Genomic DNA, 24,897 nt, shown 5'->3' with positions numbered 1-24,897 from the left:
TACTTGGCAAGTGAGGATCCCAGGGAGACACGATTTCAAAGATTAACCAGTAAGTGAGCTGCTGCATTCTGCACTCATTGAAAGACGCATCATGCAAGACTGTGATTCCCTTAGATACAGCAAGTTGCAGTAGTACAGCCTCGAAATAATTAAGGCCTGGATCACAGTTTTCCTTGCAGTTTCTGGGAGCACATCAGGATCTTTTTCAAGGTTTTAAGGACTCCAAAGCATTTCCAAACCAAAGCTGTGATTTGGCTGCCAAGGGACAGTTTCTGATCAAACTATATGCCCAGGTTTTTCAACTTGGGTTGAGGACCAGTTAACAGGCAAAGGGTTTGGGACCATCAAGAGGTCACCCAAATGTTGGGTTGTTTGCCCATGATCAGGATCTCTGCCTTCCCTGCGTTCAGTTTTAGAGAATTGTGCTCCATCCACCCAGCAACCTCCTACAAGTATCATTCGCATAGGTGATTACTGTAAACACATTGTGTTACATAATCTGGGGCAGGGAAAGCATGTATAGTTTAAATAATGTAGCACACATGGAGGAACCATGAGGAACTCCTTGCTGTAGATTGAACACCCTCAAATAGAATGGTTTTTGACACACCTGTAATGTGCGTCCCTGAAGAAAGGATGCTACCCAGCATAAGATTGTGTGACCAACACCGCATCTCCATAGGCACTCAATAAGCGAATTGTGTGATATGGTGTTGAATGCCGCACTGAGATCAAGAGAGTGACTGTCTCATGCAACCAGAATTTGATGAATGGATTCTGAGGCTAACAGCAGGGCTGCCTCTGTGCTGTGGGATGGGCAGGCAGATTCTCAAACCTCTACTGGGAGTCATAAATCCTTGCCACTTTGTCCAAAAAACTCTGAGCGAGGGTGTTACGGCCCTCCTCTGAAGGTATGGTAGATGCTGACATTCTGGACAAAGAAGTGAGCGACTTTACAGTGGCAAACACTTCTTGTGAAGACTTCTGTGCTGATTGAATTTTATTGGAATAATAGTGTCGACAAACCTGCTTAATATGTTGCTGATATTGCTTGAGTGCCACCATATAGCTTTACTGTCTGGATCATATGCCCACCTCCATAAGCTTTCCAGCCAATTAATAAACTTTTTCAACCCAATGAGTTCTTCATTAAACCATTCAGTAGAAAAGACCATTGAGATACAGGGGAAATTTGATCTAACGCACCAACAATCCAGTTTCTAGAAGGAGATTATCTTCCACACACCCATCTAAACTAAGTCTGCTATCCATTAAAGCTTGAGTGCAACTGGAAGTTGTCACTTTCGCTGACTGGTTATCTTGCGCAGGCTGGGCCTGGGGATGAAACCCAGTAGGTGTTGAATAGAAGACCGAAAATGGAATAGCCAGATGATCTGATCATATGAGTGGAATTGTGCATTGTGAATTGTGCCTAATGGCACTATGATATTGAAATTAACCATTATTGCCATCAGACTCCATCACATACATCCGTAGATCATTCCAATAATTTGTTGTGGTCATACTACATTTTTACACACTAGCTATCTTTGATGTTTTTGGTAGTTATATATCATTATCTAGTATGAGAAATAAAGTACACCAAAACAAGTATGTAGTGCAGATATTGCAAGCATATTGGTAAAATGTGTGTGTTGCTAGTCGGAAGAGGTTGCAGCCTAGCCTTGCAGTTAGAGAAGAGCAGTATATTGATATTCTATCACTGTGCCCACAAAATGACTGGCTAATCTAGATGTTCAAAAGCAAAAAAGATAATTAACAGCATTTAATATTAATTAAGAAGCTTTGAGAAATAGTTGATGACACTTTACTGCTATCGAACAATGTTTTCTGCTCATTCTGTTTTAAGTGTTTGTAACCAGTGCTGTGGTTTTCTATGACTTCAAATAAAAATTAAACATATTTTCAAGACCAATATATGCATATTTTCGCACCCTATTTAATTTGTTCTTTGCAATCATATAGTGACCTTCATTATTTTATGACATCCCTTGATTAAATTGTGTTCTAGGCTTTCTCGTGGCAGTTTTAGCCCTAAGGCTCAGTGTGACCATCTTAGTACTTTGCCTGAATTTACTGTCACTCCTTTGAATGCTCTTCTGCCATCTTCCATGTTTTTATAGTTTCAAAGGAAAAGCATCAACATTTTTTTTTTCCAAAAAAGAAAAAATGTTTGTCTTGCTAATCGAGCATCAGCATGCATTGAGACTGTGGGATTGGTAGAACGTAAACAAGATCATTTATCAGTTATTGACTGGTGGTGGTTTGTAGTACTTTCAGCACCTTCCTTCCCTTCCAGTGTGATTTTAATTTTGGCTATATTTATTTTTAGTGCTTTGGCTTTTTTGCTTTCATTGTTACATGTTTGTGCTTGATGCTAGTTTAGTTCGGGGTTTAAAATGCTACATATTGTTGGCTTTCTTCAAAGCACTAATGGTACAGCACTGTACATTTAATTCCTCACACAGAGAGGAGGAGTCGGGACAAACAGAAATGAATGCAGCAGCAGAGCCTCAGGACTTCAGCAGAACCAACTTTTTAGGGTGAGACTGAGGCACTGTGTGTTCTATGTGAGTCCTTTGATCCATAATGTAATTTGACATTAAAACTATGGCTGGATAGTATTTAATGTCTGCTTCACGTTTAAACTATCCCTTTAGTTTAGTTGTGTTTGCTTTGGATTGTCTTAGTTGAGTGCCAGCACTTATTTTTACTGTTTGTTGCTTCCCAAGCTAAAATCCTCTGGTGTTTCCTGTTTGTTTTCACAACGTAATAAGTCATATGATGTATGTTCAGCTTTCCTGTTTCAAGACTTTGTAGCGATTGGTACCACAAAGGTATGTTTCACTTAAAACTCAGATGTGCAATCAAACTAGGACGATAATTTCCAAAATGTGTAAAAAGCATGTTCTTTCTCTCGGGGAGATAATCATGTGAATATGCAGCCTATATACTGTTCCTCTTCCCCATTCATACATCATCATGAGGTGAGTCTACATTGTGGCGAGTGATACTCTGCTGCCTACGGGGCCAACAAAACCATTTATGGGTGCCTTTAAAGGACTAATTACATAAAATACTAATGAGACAACTACCAAAGCAGCCCTACAGAACGTGATGACGTTTAGGTATTAGTTAGGCAGAATGTAGCTATCAACAGTGCAGCAGGTGCAGTGGCACAGGGGACCAGGAGTGTTATGGGCCCACTAGACTAAAATTAAGGTTGGCTTTCACTACTAAACAGTGAGACAGAGGGCATTTCATTTTCTTCATTGGTGCCCATGGCAATTTGGCTATGTCATTGGCAACAGTAGGCACTGTACAGCTAAGGTAGACCAAGCACCAGGCCAGCAAGGAGCACAGGGTAGCCCTCCACCAGAACCCACAACAAAATAGCAAATTGGGATGCTAATGTGTCGAACCAGAAAGGGTGGAATGTCTAGGGGAAGCCCTCTTAGGGCAGTCCATAACCAGTTACCAATGTTGGACACACAACCTGACCCAGGACAACCCAAGGCCAGCCAGTCTACCTTGAAGCATGAGCAAATCCCCTCAAAAGGACAAATGGGCCTCACACACCTTGGTGAATGTCCAGTTCCAACATAAAATGTCACCAGCCCACATGACATAAGCAAAAGAAGGTAAGGTCAACTTAGTGAGAGAAGCAATCCCTTTGGAAGAGTCAGACAACTGTGGAAACATCACAACCTCCCCATCTACAGCAGCCAACACAAAACTAAGGTGAAGGGCAAGAAGATTTACTGAAGAAAACAGGCTAGTAGCTAAAATCCCAGAGTCAAATAGGGATCACGAAAAACACAGACAGGTGACCAAGTAAGCACAAGGACACCCAAATAAAACTTCCCTTTCCCAGCAGCCCAAACTAAAGGAGCAAGACATAGCACCTCTAAAACCCAAAGCTCAAAAATGGAGTCAAATGGGATAGAACCAAAGCAAGAAGGCTGAACCAGCATGTCGTAGCAGCAAACAGTTGGGAATCAACCCTGAGTGGAAAGAACAGGGATGCAGCTTAGAAATCCAACAAAAATTGAGTGAAAACCTCAATAAAAAGTCAACTCCTGCACTAGTGTGCACCAATACACATTCCTAGCCACAGCAGACACCAATGTCCACCCAAGAAAAAGGAGACAGAAAGGCATTAAACTTCATGAGCATAAATATGCGTGTGTCTAAGCAAAATAGACCTTGAGACGAATAGGGAGCAAACAGAAAACATCCAACAAGCACCTGGTCACCCAGCAATACCAATAGAGTAGTTAAGGACAAGCCTAATAGGCAAAATGGACAGAAACAACAACATGGCAATCGGCACACAAAGCCCAAGCCCATTAGGAAGTGAAGGTGTCTTGCCTGCACCCAGTCAAGGAGTCCTACCATAATCCCAGTCCCAATTCCAGCCAGGTGCCAGCAAATGGTAGACTAAGGGCCCCATTATGAGTTTGGCGGGCAGAAAACTCCGTCCGCTAAACTCCCAATGGGGTGGCTGCTGCCTGTGCATCAACCTCCCTGCCAGAGCTATTATGGGTTTTCTGCTAGGTCGGCAGGCGAAACCTAAGTTTCCGCCCACCAACCTAGTGGGAAGACGCTACACATAGTCTCTGGCTCGTAATCGAGCCGGCGTCAATGCTGTCACCTTCAGGGAGCACCATCACTCTCACAATGTTCACGGTCTGCAGAGCAGACTGTGAACATTGCAACAGTGCTGGTTAGGAGGGCCCCTGCACCCGTTCTCACCAGCCTTTTCATGGCTGTGCTACTGCTGGTGGAGCAGGGGGTCATAATCCCCAGGGCAGCGCTGCCCTGGCAGATTAGGACCACCACCATCCTCCAGACCTCCGGGATCCAAGATCCTGGCATAGCTGATGGGTCCCTGGCAGTTTCGACTGCCAGGCTTGTAATGTGGCAGTCTGTAGACCGCTACACTCATAATAAGGCCCTAAGTAGCACAACCCAACTCTCACCAAGCTCAGCACTGAGACAAGGAGACGTGGTCCAGGAAGACAAATAACACATCTCACCATCCCAAAGGTAACTCGAAGCTCAAGGAAAAAAGCCTGACCTCCACGAAAATTGTGGGGGCGCATGGGGGTTACCTTTCCTGCATCCTCTAGCACCACAGAGTAGGCACACCTTGGGGACCAAGACCAGCATGAAATAAGGGAAAAGTAAGGCAAACATTTGAACTATTACTACACAACCCCTTCAAGCCCAGCAGAGAGGCAGTGATGCATCAAAACTAAACAAGATGCCACGAAACATGGAGACATGATACTACCCCACAAGCCATCAGGGAGCACAGGTGATGGCCAAAGCCTACTCTCAACAAGAAATAAAGAACAGCAGTCACCTGACCTGTAGCAAAGGTGCTCTAGAGCCACACTTAGAGCAGTGACACTTCAGTTCCAAGCCTAGTAAAGAGTATCCAGGAGAGAGGGCCTACAACCAGCCTCCCATCTCAGGAGGTATCCATATCTAACATGAAAGGTCCACAGCATTGTTAAGGATAACTAACCTAAACACTAGCTGCAGGCCCAATAGGGATCTAGAGAAGGCCTAGCTAAAAAGGCCATCAGGAAAGCTGGGCCACACTCTGGTCAAAACAAGAGGCACCAGCATTGTGAAATGAGGCAACGTCCCTCAAGTCCAAAGACCAGCATGGCGCAGCACAGGTTTCGTCCACAATGCAGCCTGGACTCCATGTGTCATTTTAAGGAACATTATTGCTTAAAGATACATTTTGCAGTAATTATTTTTTAATTGCTTTTATTAACGTCTGATACATAGCTTCACTTTAATTCATCTTTTTTTCCCCTCATGGATTAAGGTGATTGTCCCCCTTCATCTCCCCCTTACAGGGAGACAATTCCATACTCGTCCCCTTTTTCATACTTCTTTTTCGTAATCTAACAGTTTCCCATAATCTTATTTTATATACCTATTTGTTTTGCATACTTGTGCCATCCTGATGTTTGGTCAACTTTTATTACCCTCCCATTACCTCCAACCCACCAGCCCCAAAGCATTTGGCCACTATCTATCTGCGAAGGAGCATCCATCACCTCACACAGAGAATGTTTGCCCCAATCCCTGCAGATGGCACACTGGTAAAGGCCCAACCTGAGGTGACAACCCATGCAAACTGACGGAAGTCCCACTTTGACATCAAGGAAAATAATCATAGCCCAATCCTGTTGTGAGCTGGAACAGCCCATGTGAGACTCCTGTACCAGATCAAATTGGCCCCAGTCAAACCCAGTAGAATGATGTGTGTGTGCAGCAAAACACGTTGCTGGCAGAACCAGGACCATAAGCCCAGCAGTGGCCCAGGAAGCTAGCAAATGCAGCAACACAGTGAACAACAGAAACAAACTGCAAGCAACAAGGAAAAAAGGCACAAACAAACCCCAAAACTTAAGCAGGAGGCTATAGACAAGAAGCAGCTGGTGACTGCCTTCTACCAAGGACTGACAAAAGGGAAATATTTTGGTAAGAGGTTGTCCTTTATAGGTACTCCTCGACGAGGAAGAATTTAAACTTTGTTTCTTTTACTTAGGCAGTTGACTGCCTAATGGGTCCAACTGGGACTGACAATAGGCCCAGGCATCAAAATAAATGTGGCCCCACTAGTTAAATAGATAGCAAAAATAGGTGCCCATGTTTGAAAATGGAGGCAGTTTTGAGCTTGTAAAGACACACTGTATAGGTTTTTTGCAAAGTATGGAAGACGGCGTGGATTTGAGTTTGCTGCAGGTGATGTATGTTTTAATATGAATCTAAACAACAATAAAACTGGCACAACAAACCATAAGCAGGCCTGCAAACAGCCAGAAAATTAGTCCACACACTGGCCTGTCAGACCACCCTGTAGGGCACTGTCAGTCCATCCCCGACTGCCTGTCTCTAGGATGTGAACACTGATGATGATGTAACAACTGGGACAAGGAAATGAAGAGGAGATAATAAACCTTATGCAAACACCCTTTTCAACAAATGTCATGTTCCCACCTAAAACGTGAAAGGACCCGACAACTTACACTACGATTAGTTGCAGTAGAGTAGGTATAGAAACTCTTGATGCCTAATTCATAAAGGCATTTTTTTCATGGTGAAATTATTTTTACTATGAAACGTATCAGGACATACGATGGTTAGGCACTCAAAATATAAAACCTCTTTCTCTTAAGCGTTGATGGAGCCTGGGACCCTATCTTTTCATCTGGGGTCTGATTAATCTTTTTTCTCTGTCCCAAGGGGTGAAGAAGTAATTTTACCAAAGTTTTCAAACCAATCACAGTGCAACTTAATAGTCACACTTTAAACCTCAGAGTTCAAATTACATTTTCAAAGGTCTTTATTGCAGACTCAAAGCCAAAGTTACATAGGTGAATCTCAAAACCATAGTATATATCTACAAAACCACCAATGGAGAATTAAGATGTTGTACAATATTGAATTGAAGCAACAAAATGAAGTTCTCTTGCCAAACCATTGAATCTAGCGCCTAAAGTATTCTAATACTAAAGGAATATTCTGATAGGTTAGCCAACACATCTTCAGTATAAGATTCTGTTCAGGAGAGGTGCGGTGGAATAAAGCCACTTAGAAAACATGAGATCTGTACCGCAGAAGGTCCGCTCTAAGCAAGGGGCAGAGAGAATCCGAATCGCTCTCCTTCTAACCCCACTTAACTCGTAGTTTTTCCCAGGTTTGATGATATCATAACAAAAACCCTCATTTGGAAAAAGAAAGCTGCAAATCAATTATCATTAACCCTTCAGTTGTCCGAAGCCTTCGACACCCGACCTTGATACACCCCTGCATTCTCAAATCTAAAAAGCTATAGCTATTAGTGCCAGGATACTCCTTTCGTCTGGTAGCGGTTCTTTCAGACCCTCTGATCTCTCGTGCACAACGAGTTCCTTGTTAATGTCAGCACCTGCAGCTTTTGAAAAACAAGCTTTCACGTTGAAGATTAGAACGTTAAAAAAGAATGCAGCCTTCACTCCAACCAACTATAATGAACATGAATATACTTTAGTTCAAATATGTTTTAAATGCCTTCCTTGTTGATTTTAAAAAATTATGAAGGCTAACATATACTATAACATTGTCATTCTTGCAAACGAGTATTAAATGTGGCTTGCATAAAACACTAACTTTCATTGTGCACTTTTACTGATCTATTTCAGTGCACTATGTTTAACTATTTGTCTTACATGTTACATGTTTTTAGGAAGCATAATGGAGTAGCCAGTTTATGCTCCTTCAACCCTACCTCTGACGCGTAACATCATCAAAAACCCACTTCATTCTTGAATGAGACTCTAAAACCTAGTAATTCTGAACAGCTTTCGTCTGGGTTCTTCCAAACGCTTCATGTCATTGTAATATTCACTCTGACTTTCTTCAAACTCAGCCTCTGCTTTCTTTCTGCTTTGCTGAATCCTCATTCCTTAGAAAATGTTGTATCCAATCAACAGAATTATTACCACTATGGAAATAATCAGCAATGGTCTCAACACAAGCAATACAATTCCACTTCCAAAATTTCTGAACCTTCTATCTATAGCAGAATTTCCATTCTTCTCATGCACCAGTCGCTTCCAACTCTTTCAAATCTTTTATCAACCCTGAAATATTCTGGATATACCTCTGCAAATCCTTACTTTTACACGGAATTAAGGTACAACATTGTTAGACCTTAAGCATCCGACAGACTCCGTCTTCTTTTGTGAGCAATATGTCTAAGGCAAGTAAATTTTGTAAAACCATTGATCTGATCGCAGTCAGCTCAGAATCTATGACCAGTAACACTCCAGTAGTACCACTGGCTAGTTTATCCACTATATTTTTCAGCCTTCTAAACTTTAAATAATTCAAAATCACTCCAACAGACAGGATCAAAGCACCAAAAATGTCTCCTTCCACTTCTCCTGCACTCACACCTCGCTTAGATCTAGAAACTTGAGTCCAAAGAGGATCGTCAAAGTGCTCCACATGGTACATTTTAGGAAAAACAATCCCCAACTAACATGTTCCATATCATCCTTTTGGCAATCTAAAATAAGCATGTTTTCCACAAACAAAATTAACTCCAGGTTTAACAGCGTCCTCCCCATCCAAATGGAACTTATAGTTCGCTCTGACATCAAAAGTGTGTTACCATTCACCTTTTCCCACAAACACATTATCCGTTTCAGATCCTTCCATCCGGATGCACAATCTTCCTTTCTTCTCCCAGTCTAGAGGTAAGGCAGCTAGGTTTCGAGCTAACTGATGTTCCATTTCTTTTGTCTACTTTAAGTCAAGTCAATTAACTTTATTTGGGCTATTGGCCACAAAAGTCATGCAAATATGCATACATACATTTTCCTTCCTTATTAAATATGTAAAACATATGTTTGCTAAAATCAAGATACATTTTTATGAATACAAATTTTAAAACCATAATAAACAAAATCATAAGTCACAGCTATCAGCACTACACCAGTCTTGGAGAAAATACCTCTTCACCATGTAATCATAAAGACAATGATTCATATCTTTTCCTTCATTCACGAACCCTCCTAATAGAGTTTTTACTGCAAGACATATTTCTGTACTAGAGATTTTCTGTAAAAAGATCAAGTGTTTTTTCTATATACTTAAATTAGTTTTCTATAAAATAGGAATTAAATACTCCCGCCTAAAAACTCTATATATAGGACACAAATGTAAAGTGGCTTGTGCTTTGTGTGGAAACATGGTCACAGTTACACAGAGGTAAAACATATTTACAGGTATTACACTGGGGGAAAACTACCTTATAGTGAATCAGACCACCTAAAAAGGTTAAGATAACTATGATATATGGGGTTCGCTATTCAAAAGAGATATACGGTTCCCCACAATTTGTAGTCGCAATCTCGATATGCCTTTTTAGTGAAACCATGGACTGGGCCCTCCTTAATCTTACATCTGTACAATATATTAGAAAGAGTGAATTAACCTCCTCCTTACATGAACTGGTGATTTGATAAGGGTGGTTGAACAAATCCTTGAGACCTATGGCCTCGAGATTTTGTCTCAGATAAGTAATTCAGGGGAATGTAAGCCACACCATCTAAAGTGAGACAATCAATAATACAAGACCTAACTAACCGCGTCTCCGGAATTAAACCAAGAATTGATCCATAGCAAAAGCGGAGCAAGTGTTGACTGATCTTCTAGATACCCCAATCCTAATTCTACATGGCATACGAGGGTTGCAGCTCCCACCGGAAGCATTTAGTAGTTTACAAATGAAACTATTCTCTGCCTGTTGAAAGGCAGACTGACTTGGGTATCCCCATAGACTTTCCCCATAGGACCTGGCAGAAATGCTTTTAGTTTTATATAGAGTCAGCATTTATTTAATGGGCTTCCTACCAAAACTGTGTGAAAATCTTAAAATAGCCTCTCTGTGTTTTTGAAAGGGTTGCACCTCATTTATTCAAAAGTGCGTTCCATTTAAAACTGAAACGAAAAATAATCCCCAAATAATTAAAATCTTTCATTTTTTTTCCAATGTGGCATTCCCCATGACGAAGGTAATTCACTTTTAAATCCAAATCACCCATAAAAGAGTGAAAAAATCTAATAATATTTGAAGACTGTTAGCCGTGCGGTGTATGAGGACAGCATTGTCTGCAAAGAGGTGAATGGAGATTGGTTGGGAATCTATATAGGGGATATCCTACACAACTTCTGCCTAATATTTGGCAATTCCATTCATATATAATGCAAATAAAAAGGGGGCAAGAATGCAACCCTGTCTCACCCCACAGAAAGAAATAATGCAAGAAGTTGTTTCACCCGAGCTACCACAATAGACTTAAGCATTGGTGTAAACATTTGATTAAAATAAGCATTTCCAATTCAACCCCATTCTTCTCCATCAGTGACCAGAGTGTTGACCGATTCACAATATCAAAGGCACAGGATAAATCAATAAATGACAAGTGTAGCTACCCTTCCTTCGCCATTATGAATTTACCTGTTAGAAGATACAAGTTTAGGCACTAATCAACAGCACCAATACCAGGTCTAAAACCATATTGTATGTTAGACAAAATATTATGCTCTGTGACCCGAGATTCCAGCCGAGCTAGGAGTACATTTCCCAGGATTTTCAGCTGGAGCCTATTAAAGATATAGGCCTATAACAAGATAGTAATTCCCAGTCTCCTTTTCAAAGATTGTCGAAATTATGGCCATTTCGCAGGACTCCGTTATTTGACATGAAGATATACCCTTGAATGCATTTGTCAGAAGAGGCGCCCAGAATTGATTTTGATTTAATACACCAACTGGTACGCCATCTGAACCCAGTGCCTTCCCTCCACCACATTTCCCTAGTGCTGCTAAGACGCCTTTTACCTCAAAGGCTATGGTGGATTCCTGGGTAAGGTCCACCTGCCACTGGGATCAGCTTTATCAGTTACATCAGATGTTAGACTACACTGTTTCTTAAACATATATTCATAGTATGCCACCCATTGATCTGCTGAAATTTGGGCTTCATGTCGTGCAACCTCTTGCTAGAAAAAAAGGGTGATTTAAAATTCCCCAAAAGGCTATCATTCCGATTTGCTGCTGCTATAAGGTCCTCCAAGGCCTGTGTCTGAATTAAACCATCTACAAGGTTGCTTATATTTTTTGGGGTTATCAGTGGATAATTTTTCTGAGCTAGCTCTGCATAAAATGCTAAAATCTTTCGAGATTGTGGATACATCTAAATTATAGTTAAGATACCGTAATACAGTAGGTACATTTTGCAAGATTATTTGAGCATTAAGTTTATCCCACTTGATTCTAATCCCTCTTTTTTTTTGGGATAAATTATCTTATTACCTTTATTTTTGGTGGGTTTAATTATATATAAATTCAGAGTTAACACTAAAGGATTATGGTCACTTATGAATGCGCAACTACCTTAAAATCTGTATAAACTTGTATGAGTTCAGGGGACATAAAATAAAATCAATAGTGCTGCACTTTTTACTTCCCGTAAAAGTTGGGATTAAATTACCACTCAAAGCTGCCATATCATTTACACACACAAGATCATGTTTCAGAATAATAGTATTCAAGTTCTCCCCATAGGGAATGTGTTTGAAATGGGAGGTGTCTAGGTTCCACTGGTTTCTAAAGTTACAAACCCATCTCCACTGTGATCACACAAAGTAATATTGAAGTCCCCCCACCGAAATCAGACTAATGCGTTTTGTATTTGTAAAGGAGTCAAGAAAATCCTCAAAAAGGACAGTAGCTTCTGTGTCCACATGATTAAAATTATTGTAATAGAAGTTAACCAATAAAATATTGTACTCATTTTAAAAAGGAGAGAAGCATGACCTGGAAGTTAGATGAAGACCATATTTTTGATAGGGTTGAGGAATATATATATATATGAATATATATATATATATATATGTGTATATATATATATATATATATATATATATATATATATATATATATTAATATATTGGGCTCGGAGTGTTACAAGTTGTTTTTCTTCGAAGAAGTCTTTTCGAGTCACGGGGTCAAGTGACTCCTCCTCTTTGGTTCCATTGCGCATGGGCATCGACTCCATTGTTAGATTGTTTTCTTTCCGCCGTCGGGTTTGGATGTGTTTCCTCTCGCTCCGAGATTTCGATACGGAAAACTTTGTAAAACTCTCTCTTCGTCGGTATTGTATTGATCGGGTTTATCTTCTTACATCGACACAGCAGTACCGTCAGGAAAACAACTTTGTATGCCCTTTGGGGCCCACGTGCCCAACTCAGGCTGACCGTGTAGAAAGCCTCATGGATCGGACTTCATTCCGATTCTGTCCTCTGTGCCACGCAAAGTACCCATACACAGATCAGCATCTGGTTTGCAACCTCTGCCTTTCCCCCCAGACCGTCGGGAAGAAAACTGTGAGGCCTGTCAATCCTTCTGATCGAAAAAGACTCTTAGAGACCGAAGAGCAAGAAGGCTCGAAATGGCGTCGAAGAGTGGGGAACATCTCGACGTAGAAGAGGAAGAATTGATGCAGACAGCAGTCCCAGTTCGAGATTCGGAGTCGGAGCAGGAATCAGAGGAGCACAGACCAGTCACAGCAGGACAACATGTGAGTACGTCTGCCCCTGCACCCTCACAAAACAAAAAACAAAAGGCCTTGGGTACGCCACTGCCGGAAGGCCATGGCTCGGCCTGAAAAAAGACTGTCGGTAACCGACCTCCCAGTTCGGCACCGAAAAAGGCCAAGCCTCCGAAAACCTCAGAGACGACAAAAAGCTCAGTTTCTGACTCCAGTAGACATACATTTTTTGAGTCAAAAATAAGAAAGCAAGTTCGGAGCCGAGACCTTCGTCGTCCTCATCTTTTTCGATCCTGAAAAAGCATGCTTTGGAGCCCAAAAGGCCAACATACACAGAGGAGCATGGACTTTCAAAAAGACTTAAAGAAAGACCCAACACCTCTGAAGAAGAATTAGAGGTAGAGCCAATTCTAGAAATTATGGATGAAAGGCAATCCAGGATCCACATCCATAAAGACACAGGAAGAATTCTTACAGCACTTCCTTTAAAAATAAAGAGGAAGCTAGCTTTTTAGGAGGAATTGGACACTATGCAGCCTCCAGCTAAAGTACAAAAGCAGAAGGAGAAACCACCACCTCCTCAGTCATCTCCTCACTCTCATCCTCATTCTCCCCACCTACCTACCTCTCCTCCTACCAGCCCTACACCAATGCATTAACCCACTCATTCATATGATTCACAACAGGACAATGTTGATCCATGGTATCTTTATGATCCTGATCCCATTCCAAGTAATTATCCACACAGCTATCCCTCTAAACCATAACCACCTGAGGATAGTACTGTCTGTAACAAGGTGAAAGCTAGGGCTGCAGCATATCATGGTGTTACCATGCATACAGAGCCACTAGAAGAGAATTTTTTATTCAACACTCTATCCTCAACTCATTCTAGGTACCAATGCCTCCCAGTGCTCCCAGGCATGGTAAAACATGCAGATCAGATTTAACGAACCAGTAAAGGCACGCATCATAACACCTAGAATAGAGAAGAAATATAAACCTGCACCCTCTGACCCTGATTATATCACCTATCAGGTACATCCTGACTCTGTTGTAGTTAGCGCCACCAGGAAAAAGGCAAATAGTCAGTCATCAGAAGATGCGCCCCCTCCTGATAAAGAAAGCAGGAAATTCGATGCTGCAGGGAAAAGAGTTGCATCCCAGGCAGCAAATCAGTGGAGGATAGCCAACTCGCAAGCACTATTAGCTCGCTATGATAGAGCCCATTGGGACGAGATGCAGGACATAATACAGCATCTCCCCAAAACACCAGAAAAGGGCACAACAGGTAGTGGAGGAAGAGCAAGCCATTACAAATAACCAGATAAGATCTGCCCTAGATGCAACAGATACTGCTGCTAGGAGTGTAAACACTGCAGTCACTATACGTAGACATGCATGGCTCTGATCTTCTGGATTCAAGCCAGAAATACAGATGTCTGTGTTGAACATGCCGCTCGACAAAAAACATCTTTTTGGGCCAGAAGTAGACACAGCTATCGAAAAATTGTGAAAAGACTCTGACACAGCAAAGGCAATGGGTGCACTCTACTTTGTACCATATAGGGGGTCATTTTGTAAACCTCAGTTTCGAGGTGGTTTCAGAGCACAGCCCTTAGAGGCATCAACCTCTCAGACAAAGCCAACCTACCAACCGCAATACCAACGTGGTAGTTTTAGAGGCACATATAGAGGACAATACCCCAAAATAGAGGAAAATTCCAGGCCTCCAAGCAGCCGCCACAGCACCCAAAACAGTGACTTCCCTCATTCCCTTCCACTCTGCACCTCTCCTTTGGGGGGAAGACTACAACAGTTCCACACAAATTGGCAAAATATTACCACAGACAACTGGGTGCTATCAATTATCCGCAATGGCTATTGCCTAGAATTGATAAACACTCCTCCAAATATTCCACCACGGTTACACAAACTATCCACAGAACACACAATTCTGTTACAAGAAGAGGTCCAATCTCTACTAATCAAACAAGCAATATAATTGGTTCCACAGTCTCAGATAGGAACAGGAGTTTATTCACTATACTTTCTAATTCCAATAAAGATGGCACCCTCAGGCCAATATTAGACCTCATGCCTCTCAATCTTTACATCCTGTCAGAACATTTTCACATGGTAACTTTACAGGATGTCATCCCACTACTACAAAAACAAGATTTCATGACAGCCTTCGACCTCAAAGAAGGGTATTTTCCCATACCCATCCATCCTGCACACAGAAAATACCTCAGGTTCGTCATTCAGGGAAAACACTACCAATTCAAAGTGTTACCCTTTGGAATAACAGCGCCAAGGATATTCCCAAAGTGCTTAGCAGTAGTGGCAGCCTACCTAAGAAGACAACATATACATGTCTTTCCATATCTAGACGATGGGCTAATAAAATCAAGCAATCACACACAATGCCAAAATCATACGCATTATGTAATACAAACCTTACAAACACTAGGCGTCTCAATAAACTACCAAAATCACACCTTCAACCAGCACAAATACAACAGTATTTGGGTGCAATACTAAATACTCAACAAGCTCTAGCATATCCAAATACACAAAGGATACAAGCTTTCCAAAATATAATCACACAAATACGAACAAATCAACAATACACTGTCAGATTTGTCATGAAAGTTTTAAGAATGATGGCATCATGTATTGCAATTGTTCCACACGCAAGACTAAACATGCAGCCCTTACAACCGTGCCATGCACAACAATGGTGACAGGCACATGGTCAACTCCAAGATCTAGTGTTGATATACCTCCAAACATACATGTCCCTTCAGTGGTGGAATTCCATAAATCTAATAAAAGGACAGCCATTTCAAGGCCCTGTGCCTCAGACCATAATTACAACAGATGCATCAATGATTGGTTGGGGAGCTCACCTAAACAATCACAATGGGATGTCAAACACAAACAGCTACACATAAACCACTTGGAGTTATTAGCTGTTTTTCTAGCATTCAAAGCTTTTCAACCTCTTCTCACACAGAAGAATGTTCTTATCAAAACAGACAGGACAACATGACAATCTCGGCAGAAATCACCAACAAACTCACGAATGGGAGATTCATCCTCAAGTACTTCAAAAATACTTTCAAAAGTGGGGAACACCAAACATAGACCTGTTCGCAACAAGCAAAAACACAAAATGCTAAAACTTTGCATCCAGACACCCACATCCCCTATCCAAGGGCAATGCTCTATGGATCAATTGGTCAGGGATATTTGCATTCACTTTTCCCCCTCTCCCGCTCCTTCCGTTTCTAGTCAACAAGTTGCGTCAAACTTCACACTCAACAGGATACTCATAGCACCAACATGGGCATATCAACCGTGGTACACAACATTATTAGATCTGTCGGTTGTACCACACTCCAAACTCCCATCCAGACCAGATCTTTTGACACAAAACAGAGGTCAAATCAGGCATCCAAATCCCAAGACACTCAACTACTAGACAGTGCTATGCAAACAAATGGAAAATATTTGTATATAACTGTCAATCCAAAAATATAGACCCTCTTACAGCATCAATACAAGATATTGTATATTATTTACTTCATGTACAAAAATTTAATTTAGCATTCTCTTCAATAAAAATTAATCTTACTGAAATTGCAGCATATTTACAAAGTATACAACATAGCTCTTTATTTAGAGACACATCATTCCACCCAGAACACCACCAGTTCCTTCTTGGAGTCTAAATATAGTGCTTACAAGACTTATGGGATCACCATTCAGCCTATGCACTCTTGCCAAATTCAATTTCTAACATGGAAGGTTGCCTTCCTAGTGGCAATTACTTCTTTAAGAAGAGTAAGTGAAATCCAAGCCTTTATTCTTGAAGAACCTTTCTTCCAACTACACAAACATAAGGTTGTACTATGAACAAATCCAAAATTTCTACCAAAAGTTTTACCACCATTTCACATAAATCAAACAGTGGAACTGCCAGTCTTCTTCCCACAGCCAGATTCTGTGGCAGAAAGAGCTCTACATACATTAGACCTCAAAAGAGCTTTAATGTACTATATAGACAGAACTAAACCGTTTAGAAAGACTAAACTATTTGTAGCTTTCCAAAAACCACATACAGGCAATCCTATATCAAAACAAGGTTTAGCACGATGGATCGTAAGGTGCATCCAAACATGCTATATTAAAGCAAAAAGACAGCTTTTAGTTACTCCCAAAGCACATTCTGCGAGGAAAAAATGTGCAACAATGGCTTTTTTTAGGGAATATACCAATGGCTGAAATATGTAAAGTAGCTACATGGTCAACACCACATACATTCACTAAACACTACTGTGTAGACGTATTATCACGACAACAAGCCACAGTAGGTCAAGCTGTTCTAAGAACATTATTTCAAACAACTTCAACTCCTACAGGCTGACCATTGCTAATTTTTGGGAGGACAAACTGCTTTGTAGTCTATTCACAGCATGTGTATCTGCAGCTACACATGCCATCGAACGGAAAATGTCACTTACAGTGTACATCTGTTCGTGGCATGTTCTCCCTCCTCCCCGGAAGCCTGTAGTCGTTTAAGTTACAACATTTGTACATATGTAGATACATTTGCATGGACATCTCTTACTTTATACCTATATACTCCATCACTCCTTCCTTTACCCTCTGCTGGAAAACAGTCTTAACAATGGAGTTGATGCCCATGTGCAATGGAACCGAAGAGGAGGAGTCACTCAATCCCATGACTCAAAGACTTCTTCGAAGAAAAACAACTTGTAACACTCCGAGCCCAACACTAGATGGTGGACTAATGCACTGCATGTGAATCTGCAGCAAAACATGCCACAAACAGATGTACACTAGGTAAATGACATTTTCCACACACACAGATATATATATATAATAATATCCCCCTTTAGCTCTACCCACAATAGAGGGGATTGCCAGTTCCAAAAAGGATTGGTAGCCATTTAGATTTGTTGCCTTCCGGGACCAAGTCTCTTGACAACATAAAATATCAACTTCATTTGCAAACGCGATCCAGTCCTGATTTTCAATTTTTAATTGTGCACTTGCAATATTCCACAAAACAATGTTCATTCCTTCTTTGGATCAGATCAAATTGTATAGTTGCCCCTTCAAGTTCCCTCATAGGAGAAGGAGAAAAAAGCCTAAGAGGACTAGAACATGAAGTGAGCTATTGAGATGAAGGTCAATCCATTTGATCCAAGGTTGAGAGTGATTCAAATCTGTTTTGTGTGGGCACCGAAAAACGAACATAATTTGAATTTTGATAATTTACTGCAAGTGCTACAGGTGGTCTATAGAAATTACCCAAGGGACAGACCTTAGTCGACTTTGCACCATGATTTGAATAATTGGAACTAAGTAAACTATGCTTCACCACATCTTCGTTCATAAAAGTAACTACAATGCAATCCTTATTATCAGGCTTAGGCGATGATCCCACCCATAAGACTCTTCTTACATGATTCAAGTTAAACAGCTGCCCAAAGCGATTTATTCTTGTTCCTAACCCATGTACTACTTTGTTTAAAAGTTCATTTTAATTCTCTGGGCTGTTACTCATTAAAGGCAGAACTCCCTTCAATATCACAATGTAAGTGGTGACTTGAGGAGGGGGATGCAAAACTGGAAAGGGTGAGGGCTTAACTGAGTGCTGGTGCAAGATTGAACCTGGCCCCTGTGGAAATTCTGAAGAATTAGGAGGTCTAACAATAGTATCATGCGCAACCCCTCCCGCACTAACCCCTCTTGAATTTGATTGACTGAGACTGCACTCCGGAGTGAGGAGAGATCTGTTGTTAACCTCAACTAAAGAATTTTTCCAACTCCATATTCTCTAGGAGGGTCATTATTGGGGATAAAGAGGATTGTATAGCTTTTTTAATAATTTGGGTTACACAGGTATTGTATTCTGCAGACACAGAGAATGCTCTGTCATCTGTGTTTACTCCAGATTAGTTTCCTGGGCTTTCAGCCTTGTTTTGAGGTTGCCTCTGGCCCCCATTATGCCATTAGTGGTAAATCCCACTTACCGCCACGCTGACGGCTGCCAAAATACCTCCGCTGTGGCAGATATCTGTTCACCATATTATGACAGACACACCAATCCAACAGAATACTACCACATAGACAAATCCACCATACCAAAGGTCAGTGATAAAGTGGCAATACCAACAACCATACCGTAACGCCAATAGAACAATACCCATCACCTTATGACCCACGAATCACCACAGCGGACATTCAACAGCGGTAAACCTTTGGCGGTACAATAATACGATAATTGGCGCTCAGAATGGACACCCACATACAAAACACCACCAAATTGACCAATACTAAAAACACACACCTGACACTCATGCACACACCACACCCAAACACACCACTATAAAACACACACCTACATTACCCACAACCCCTTACGAACACCAATTGCTACCAGGAGACCGAGAAGAAGAGCACGGAGACAACTAGACTCACACACCACTCACACCCATACACCACTCACACCCATATGCCCCTCACACACTCCAGATCACACATCCCACCACATTACCCAACACACCCTCACCAACACACATCACCCATGGCACCACAAAGGCACCCCTGTTTCACTGAGCAGGAGTTAAGGGTCATGGTGGAGGAAATTGTCAGGGTAGAGCCACAGCTCTTTGGAGCACAGGTACAGCAGATTTCCATTCCAAGTAAGATGGAGCTATGGCCGAGAAGCGTGGACAGGGTGAACGCCATGGGACAGTATCCTAGTACAAGGTTGACATCAGGACGAGGTGGAACGACCTACGGGGGAAGGTATGTTCAATAGCAGCAATGCACCAGCTCGCCATACAGAGGACTGGCGGTGGACCCCCACCTCCTCCCCCACAGCTCACAGCATGGGAAGAGCAAGTCTTGGCATTACTGCATCCTGAGGGTCTCGCTGGAGTTGCTGGAGGACTGGACACTGGTGACTCAACATTTATTACCTATCAACCCCCATCTTCCCCACAATACCTGCATGCCATCTCACACCCTCCCATCACTCCACTCCAACCCACACACTGCACCTAAACATCTCACTAACCCCAATGCCAAGCTCTGCATGCCAAACCAATGCATGCACACCCCTCCCAGCCCTGCATGGACACCCATCACTAAAGCATGCACAGCATAGGGAAACTAACATACCCACAATACATCACCATACACAAGCAAAAGCTGGCAGGGCAACACCAACGATAGAGGGGAAGCCAGGGATGTACAAATGTCATACACTTGAAGCATAATACATCATTACATTCCCACAGGTACCCCAGCCGATGTCAGTGGAGAGGAGGTGCCACCACTATCCAGTCCCCCAACAGAAGAGGCCCCCAGTGGTGACAGTAACTCTGGACTTTTGGATCTGGAGGACCTACCTGGCCCATCAGGGACCACTGGACAGCCGGTCACCCAAGCACAATCACAGACCACCAGAGAGCCTCCCCCATCAGGATCCAATACCACAGCACCAACCCAGCATACCTATACCTCTGTCCCCAGGACACGTCAATTAGCAGTTTGCCCACCTGTACAGGGACCCCAGGCCACACCTCATACCCAAGACAATCAGGGACCTGAGGTGAGTGGCAGTGGGCACAGCGTTCAGGGGACAGGGGCACAGGCCAAAAGGGAAACTGGGAGGACTGCTATGCGACCGGGGGAGGACAGGACCAGGGAACCGACTCTCCAGGAGGCACTCTCCGAGATCCTGGGAGCCTACCAACATTCCCAGGACATGATGGGCCAGATCCTTGACAACGTGCAGGAGTACAGGCAGCTGCAGGAGGGACAGTATCAGGGGATCAGGGATGACTTGCAGGCCATTAACAACACTCTGATCTCCGTAGCAGGTGTACTGGCAGACATGGCCAACATCATGAGGGAGGCAACAGCACATCAGCGGACCCCTACCACTAGCCTGTCAACTGAACAGCCCTCCACCTCCACTGCCACGAGTGGCCAGGAGGCCCCACCACAGGACCCACAGGCCACCAGCACCTCTCCCCCTGCAGAAGGTGAACCACCGTGCAAATATTCCCTGCAACCCAGACAGAAGCCAAAGACACATGCCAAGACCACCACCAGGAAATGAGACTCTCCTGATTGTCCCCCTTGTGTCTCACTCAGTCACCTTGTCCACCTTGAACTGTCATTGCTCCCCTTCCTATGTCCCCTTGGACACTGCGCCTGTGCTACAAACAGACTGAAACAATACCCTGGACTTTCCTCCATCATCAACCCATTCCATTGCACTTTGCTCTCAATTTCTTAGCACTACAATAAACACCCTTGGACAAAACTCAACTACTAGTATTTCATGTATTGAAAACTTGTATTGATGGAAACAGCTACATCCATTGCAAATGAACTGTACATTGTGAGAGCAAAGAAACGATGACCTATAGCTGGCTGTAGTGATCACATCAGGACATTGTTGTCCAATCATCAACATCTGTCAAATTATAATCCACAGGTGACAGTAAGTAGAGATAAAAAGTGGGTAATGCCTTCATGCCACACAGAATACACCAATAGTCATAGAAATGTGAAGTTGCGCTTTCTTAACTGTGTGTCATTGGAAGTAATGACGGATAACTGATGTTCTGTTGTCCACATCCTCATCCTCTGCCTCCTCATCCTCACTGTCCTCAGGGTCCACTGCTGCCACAGGAGCATTTCCAGTTTCCTCCTCTTGCAGAAAAGGTACATGGTGCCTGAGGGCCAGGTTGTGCAACATGCAGCATGCCACTACTGTCTGGCAGACCTTCTCGAGTGAGTAGCACAGGTATCCACCTGTCAGATGGAGGCACCCGAGCCTGGCCTTCATGAGGCCAAATGTCCTCTCAATGACCCTTCTGGTTCGCCCATGTGCCTCGTTAGACTATTCCTCAGCCCTTGTCCTGGCATTCCTCACAGGGGTCTGTAGCCACGATATGTTTGGGTAGCCAGAGTCACCTGCAAGATAAGTGAGGGACAACATTTAGCCACACACTATCCTATGAAGTTAACATCAGAGGCATACACTTACAAACACTGTGTGGGAACCAAGGCTCACCTATAAGCCACACCCTGTGCCTCTGTAGGTGGGCCATCACATTTGGAATGCTGCTATTTCTCAGGACAAAGGCATCATGCACTGACCCAGGATATTTAGCATTGATGTGGGAGATGTACTGGTCCGTCAGGCGCACCATCTGCACATTCATGAAGTGGAAACTCTTACGATTCCTGTACACCTGTTCATTCTGGCTGGGGGGGGGGACAAATGTAATATGTGTCCCGTCAATTGCCCCAATAATATTGGGGATGTGTCCCATTGCATAGAATCCGGCCTTCACAGTGGCCAAATCTTCCACCTGGGGGAAAGCTATGTAGTTGCACATGTGTTTTACCAGGGCAGCCAACACTGAGAACATAAGCTGTGACATTCCTGCTGCCAAGCTCACTGACACTTGGAAAGAACCAGTTGCAAAAAATGGAGAACTTACACAAGATGGGGGGGATCCCAGTCGGGTGATGGATGGATGAGATAAGGTCTGGCTCCAACTGGGCACATAGCTCTGTGATTGTGGCCCTGTCCAGTCTATGGGTGAGGATAATGTGCCTGTCCTCCAGTGTAGTTAGGTCCACCAGTGGTCTGTACACAGGGTATGTCTTTATCTCCTATTCACCATCAGTGGTAGGTATCTAAGGGACATAGGAGTGAGTGGGCTGTCGCAATTTGAACAACTAAACCACAACAGCAGTCCACATTGTGCACTTATGTATTGGGATAGTGTAAATTTAGAAGAATGTGCCTATTTATCCTGTGATGCATCAATTCTCGATAGGCCTGTCCCCCCCCCCTGAAATGGCCTATCCTGTCCTGTGTGGAGGAACAGGTGGAAGTAAGGTATTTCCACCAACATTCGGTGTCGTGGTGGTAGGCGGTCGTGCACCGCCGTTCAATCCCTCATTCGATAATATTGGGCCCTATGGAGTACAGTGGCCAATGGGGATGTACACCAGAGGTGACGGTGTACACCGCTGCGGACATGACAGCCATTTTCTGATTCCCTACTTGTTTCCTGACCTTCAACAGGATTAGACCTGCACTGCATGTGCTGCTGTGATCTGCATCTGGGACCTACCATGCCCTGTATGACTGGGGAAAGGGCCCCAGCTTTCACTTCGGAGGATTTGGCGTGACTGGTGAATGGGGTCCTACCGCAGTACGGACTGCTATATGGGCCTCCAGACCAACAGGCGTGTACACTGTGGGCACGATGCATGTGGCATGGATGCATGGAGATGTGTTTGAAGGCATTGTGTAAGTGGGGGAATTATCTGTTGGCAGTGTACATGTTGTCAGCAGGGGTATGTATATGCCAATGGTGATGGAAAGGTGTATGGTGGGCCATGTGTGTGACAGGCTGGACTGTTACTGTAATGGTGTTCTATCTTTATTGCCTCTGCAGGTCAGCTCCCATCAAAAGAAGGGATTATGACATGCCATCGCCAAGGACGTGCGGAACCTGGGGGTCTATGGCAGGCAGAGCACCCACTGTCAGAAACAGTGGGAGGACCTGAGACGCTTGGCGCGGAAGACTGCAGAGGCCCAGCTGGGGATGGCCTCCCAATGAGGAAGGGGTGACCGTCGGACCCTGACCCCCTTGATGGCGCACATACTGGCGGTGGCCTACCCTGAGCTGGAGGGGGACTTGAGGGCATCACAGCAGCCACAAGGGGGTGAGTTCAGTGGGTATCATCACATATTTTGGCTGGTGGGGTGGTATCTGGGTGGTGGTTGTGTATTAGTGGGTGCCCCTAAGGCCAGGCCAGACATTGCAGCGTGGGTCATCTCTAGGGTAATGGTTGCATGTCAGATACAGGTAACCTAGCTTGTTAGTAGTCACTTTCAGGTAGGGCATTGTGGGTCCCAGGTGTGCTGCATAGGTAGATGTGTGCTCTTTATAATGCCTTTGTGACTAGCCATATCACTGTTGTGAAATGCATTTTGCTTAGCTCTTTTCCGTGTGTGTGAGGGTGATGTGTACGCCGACGGTGGTGTTAGTGCAGTCATTTACCTAGTGTTTACTTTGTCTCTCTCCCCCCTTTTTTATTGTCAGCCAGTCCTTGTGTGCATTAAGATCATCTGGCAGAGGAGCAGGGGCACGGCGTCAGAGGGAGCTGCATCCCACAGGACCCTGAAGGCAGAGTCCACCGATGCCGAGGGAACCAGTGTGACGGAGGGCGAGGGGAGCACCATGACAGAGACAGAATGAGACAACACAGACTAAGATACCTCCTCCTATGGGAGAACCCTGGTGGTGGCGGACACCTCTGTGACCGCCCCAGCTGCAGGTACAGCTGCCATCCCCCGTACCAGCACTCCCCTCCCATTGGCCCCTCCGCGAGTTGCCCGTGCCCGCTCACCCAGGAGGGTGGGCATCTCCTTCGCCGCAGGCCCTGCCCCAGTGAGCCCTGCGGCCCTGAGTGACGGGGCCATTCACCTCCTGAGATCCATCTCTGTAGGGCAGTCAACCATTGTGAATGCCATCCAGGGGCTGGCATCCCAGGTGCAGCAATGCAGTGCATGCCTAGAGGGCATTCATGGTGGATTGGCGGCCCAGCAGAGATCGATTCAGGCTCTGGTCTCCTCTCTGATGGCAGCCATTGTCCCCGTTTCTACC

General features: G+C 43.6%; 1 long non-coding RNA gene across 1 annotated transcript in view; it reads left to right on the top strand.

Moving 5' to 3' along the window:
* The first annotated feature begins 2,415 nt into the window (after positions 1–2,415).
* Positions 2,416–24,897, top strand: part of LOC138259105 (uncharacterized) — an 81,185-nt gene continuing 58,703 nt past the window's right edge. The window contains exon 1 of the long non-coding RNA XR_011198638.1: positions 2,416–2,564. This is a non-coding gene — a long non-coding RNA (uncharacterized lncRNA). The remainder of the gene's footprint in view (positions 2,565–24,897) is intronic.

This window comes from Pleurodeles waltl, chromosome 2_1, assembly GCF_031143425.1.
Source record: "Pleurodeles waltl isolate 20211129_DDA chromosome 2_1, aPleWal1.hap1.20221129, whole genome shotgun sequence".
NCBI lineage: Eukaryota > Metazoa > Chordata > Amphibia > Caudata > Salamandridae > Pleurodeles > Pleurodeles waltl.
This window is presented reverse-complemented; position numbering and strand designations above follow the sequence as displayed.